General features: G+C 33.8%; 1 pseudogene; it reads right to left on the bottom strand.

The window, feature by feature from the left end:
* Positions 1-1175: 1175 nt before the first annotated feature.
* LOC138709218 (excitatory amino acid transporter 3 pseudogene) lies at positions 1176-2879 on the bottom strand (annotated as a pseudogene).
* Between the last annotated feature and the right edge of the window lie 2353 nt (positions 2880-5232).

Here is a 5232-nt window from a genome sequence, read left to right as displayed (position 1 = left end):
ATGACACCGTCATTTATACACACAGAAACGGTAGAGCCAAATAGGTATTCAAAGAAGTTTTTCCAATATATACCTACCCGTAGGATTGCGAAAAAGAGGAAGACAGCTATGATCTGAGAATACCAGATCATAAATTTTATTTGAGATGGAACTGTCTAATAGGCTAATATCAATTATTTCAATTTGTTTGATGATGATGATGATGATGATGATGATGATGATGATGATGATGATGATGATGATGATGATGATGATGATTATAAAACAGAAGGGAAGAAATTGAGATCTGAATAAATTTGGAATTCCAAATATGTCCTTTACTTTGTGTATTAGTGTTCTATATATGAAATAATAATTAATGAGAATTAATGAAAGATTTGAAATTTAGTTAAATGTTCTTGCTGACAGGTAGAGTCGTATTTGTTTGCATGTAGACTGCTGTCGCACAGAGAACAATGGTTTACTGTATGCAGTGGCGCTATCTTTTTGAAAACATTGGGTGGGCTCAAACACTTGAGGTATAAGTTAAGATAAATCTAATAAGTAATAATGACAAAACGACAAATTATTGGGTGAGCTCGGGCCCCACGAGCCGATATAAGTTGGCGCTACCGGCTGTTTGCAAGCTGTAAGTGCTTTATTTCTTAAAATATTGACGAAATTATGGTTCCGTTATAATAACTGTAAAATGTAACATCTATGTTCTCGCTTATTACAATATTGGAATCGCTCCATGCAGAAAGGTCTTCAGTCACAAATTTTGGAAGAAAAAAAATGAGATATCGATGGAAATCATATCTTTATGAGTGGCACCCTCGGCCTGTGCAGAAAGGTATTCAGCCCAATGCTTGGAAAGATAGAAACTGAAGAGCCAGGCTCAGAGTTCTATGCAGAAAGGAATACAGTGTACAGTATGTTTTTCTTAGTTTTCTCCAAAAAATGGACTGAAGTGCTTTCTGCATGCGGCGATTCATTGATTCTTTCCATAACATTGTAAGTAGTATGCAATAGCTGAGAATAATGTGGCAAATTATCAACACAATATAGAAAATTAAATACTTTAACTAAATTACAATGCGAAAAGCAAATAATTAAAAGTTTAATTATTCTAATTACTACCGAATGTAATAAACTCTGTATGGCAATTATTTGCTTGATTATAGTGTGTGAAGAAATTTAACTATTTTTTTCTGTATTGCTCTGAATTTCACAATAATTACTTATTCACGTCCAAACAAAATTATCTTAAAATAAAATTATACAAGTCCATACAATTCATAGCAACCTTTCCCATTGTATTTTATTACGAATTTGATTAATACACAAATCACTTTCACAGGGAGACAACGTTTCAACTAAGACCATGGGGCAGAACTTATGCAATCCTTTCTGCCATCTTTTCACGCGTTTTCTTTGTCAATTGATCGATAACGGCCACTGCAACAGCTGCTCCTACAATACCGATCACTGTCACACATCGGTCCACTAACAGATCCACGGCAATAATACTGCCAGCATACTTTCCTGGGAGACCAAGTGATTCTAATATTATGATAAGCATCAGTAATACTCCCTGAGGTACACCAGGTGCAGCGAGACTAGTTGTTATTGCAAATATGCACACGAGTAGTATCTGAGAGGCACTCAAATGCATGTTATCGTATTGTGCAAAGAAAATAGATGCTACTGTGAGATTTATACATGCTCCATCCTTATTGATGGCGACAGCGATTGGCACGATAAAAGAAGTTAAATGACTATCGTATCCGCATTTTTCCTCTAATACATCCATACATATTGGTAAAGTGCCCATGCTGGAGCCGCTGGCAAATGCTGTCGTAATAGCTTCAAAACAATTCCAGTACAATTTAAATGGATTTTTTCGTGCAATAAAGAATACAATGAGAGGAAATACAATGAAGAAGTGAGTGAGCAATGCACATATTGTAGTTACAACAAATAAACCTATTGTTGAAAGAAACACTTCAGGATCAACAATGACAATTTGTTGCGCTACCAAAGAAATCAATAAAATTGGAGCTGCCTTCATTATGAAGTCTACGATCACAAAAGTAATTTCGCCAAATACAAGTATTACGTCAACTAGAGGTTTACTTACAACGCCCAAAGCTTTCAATGTCACTCCGCTTAAAATAGAAATTGTCACCAAACCGAGCATGTTCACACCGTCAATCATTACATCGTAAATCTTCCTGTTTCCGTGCACATCTTCTGTTATGTTTGTAATGCTTTGTCGGATGGCCATATCTACTATATTCGTGGGAAAAATGTTCTTCATTATGTCCAAAAAAGTGTCGACTGTCTCTCGTTTAATGATTGGTAAATCACTTTGTACAATTTCCAGTTCTTCTTTTTTGTCACTGACTCCCGGTTTAATGGTTAATACAAAGGTTAAACCAAGAAGTACGCCAATTACTTTAGTTGCAAGAATAAATATTGTTAATTGAATTCCAAAAATTTTTGCAAGTTCAGCGTTCATAGTTGCGAATGCAGTAATGATACACGATACCATCAAGGGAACAGCAATACCCTTCAACATTTGTAAAAAAAGTTCTCCTAAAAATCCAATATACATTATTTCGCGATTACTGTATGATTCATGTTTCCTGAGAATAATGCCCAAAATGAAACCTAAAATTATAGCAGACAACATGGCAAAAGCCATCCAGTTGACGACGAGAAACTTTACACAACCTCTATAAATTTTACGTGGATCCATGGTTTTTAAGTCACAATTACTGAAACACTGATGTCGACCTTGATCTTCTTATCATTTAAGTCACTTTCAAAAGGAACATAAATAATACCATCAAATTAAAATCACTTCCGACATTTTAAACATGTGTTTGCTCGCTTGTTGACTGTGTGGTATAATGTTAATAAAGTTACAAATTAACAATAAACAAATCCTCCTGCGAATCAACAAATTTAAGCGGACTAGTCCTATTTTTTCAAGCATTGCTTACGTTATAATTACGGCTGGAAATAAACGAAAAAGTTAGGGATTGCTCTACAGTTCTCTCTCCGCTGATAGGAGCGCTTGTTTATGTCTGCATACAGACACGAGTAATACAACGCATAACGTAACATCGTAACATCACAGTATAGTATATACAGTCACGAAGCTCAATACTTACTAAATATGCAAACATAGATAGTTGAAATACGCATCCATAGATAGTTGCTCACCACCAGGATCGCTACTATCGCCTCATCACAGACCCTTTCCCCAGGAGACGATAAAATGTATTGTACTTTCGATATCGTATTCTTTTGAAAAAATTAACACCTTCCTTCCACTTTTGAAATATGAAACACATAAGGTTTATATATTATTTTCATAAAGCATATATTATATTTTATAAAGTCACCTTCCTGGATCTTTCGGAAGAAGGATAACTCTGACCTCTTTTTCTTACAATATTTATAGAACCACAAACGTCTCCTTGTCCCATATTATTACTCAAATTATTGTATTTAGTCATTTACAGTTATTACAACCGATAACGAACATTTAAAAGTTTTTTTTTTGTTGTTCTATGGTTTACACAACTTTTCACAACAAAGCGAAATACGGCACAGTCAATGCCTTTTCGATCTAGACCAGGCCGTAATGTATGTTCGGGTTTCCTGTTTCAGTGTATGTAGCTCAGTGAAATATTATATTATAACTTTATTGCGTATCATTGCTAAGTTTTATTTAGTGTAATGTGTCCAAAAGTTCCGTTTACTTCTTGTTGCATAATATGTTGCAGAAATATTTACAAAACTGTGTTATTTTAATGTGAAGAGAATTTTACGTGTTAACATAATCTGTTCGCATCAACATTTTAAATTTAGATGGAAACTATTTTGAGGTTCAATAAAAACGAATTTATATTGTGATTTTAATTTAGCACATCTACCTTCCTTAATTGTAGACAGAAAATTTACCATACCACTCCTATGAAATTAGTGTACGTACGATTGTGTTACTTCATCTCTTAGGTAATAGATAAATACAATAATTCAGTACTCAGTTGTAGTATTAAAATACAGACAAATAGAATGTGACGGGTGTCATACATGACATTATGTTTAATTATAATGTATAATTGCGAATTTAGGAATATAAGTTAAATATAGTAAACATATCCTATAATTTTCATATGAATGGCAAGGCATTGGAGATCACTAAATTTAGACAGAAAGGGGCAACTGGTACAGTAAACATAACCTATAATTTCAACATATATAAATATCCGTGCGGTGCAATTGAAAATTATTATTGAATCGTGCATAAATGAATGTACAAGAATTTCGCAATATTTAATCGAAATAAAGGCAGATATTACACATACGAACAACGTAATTTTCACACCATAAATAATATTACATCTTAACTTGCAAGTGAATTATGTCTGAAGTGTCTCATAATCATTGTTTTAAATTTTATTAATGGAATTACACTACATTTTAGAGACACATATGTTACTGTTTATGCATTCCAACTAATTTATATGGTTGAAACGCCGCCCTTCGTGATCGGGTTAAGTGAGTTACATGGTCTGCATTACGGCCTGTATTAGATCACGATGGCTGTGGCACAGTCTATTGTTCCTAGTACTCACAGCGCTCCAAGTGGCTAGCAACTATCGCGACAAATGCAAAAAATCACCCCAAGCTTCGTGACTGTATATAGTATACTGTGGTAACATGTAATGTGTTTTAAATGCTCAATTCTTACATAGACATGTTCATAACACTCTACAATATAATATTAAAGTGTAGACAGATGTTTACATGTAGTAGAAGATCTTCACAAGAGAGCGAAAGTTGCATTTCTTCGATATCATTTACGCTGCAGAGGCAGGCGCGAAGTTTGTGTTTGGATGGTACAAAGTGAGATAGTTAATAGTATTTTTCTCTAATATACAATGTAGATATATTATAAGAAAGTATGTACTTACATAGACTATAAGCTATTGTTTTGCTAAAATTATTATCTTATTGTTTAGAATAAGTGTCTGAATAAACATGAGCAAAGCGTGTAAGTTCTACCTTATTATATGATTTTGAGATGAATTTTAAAAGGTGTAACACAATCGTACGTACACTAATTTCATAGGAGTGGTATGGTACTTTTCTGTCTACCATTAAGGAAGGTAGATGTGCTAAATTAAAATGTGTAATATCTGCCTTCATCACCTCGATAATTTTTCTGATATTCAT

Source organism: Periplaneta americana, chromosome 1 (genome assembly GCF_040183065.1).
Source record: "Periplaneta americana isolate PAMFEO1 chromosome 1, P.americana_PAMFEO1_priV1, whole genome shotgun sequence".
Lineage (NCBI taxonomy): Eukaryota > Metazoa > Arthropoda > Insecta > Blattodea > Blattidae > Periplaneta > Periplaneta americana.
The sequence above is the reverse complement of the archived record's forward strand: the minus strand, read 5'-3'. Positions and strand labels throughout refer to the sequence as shown.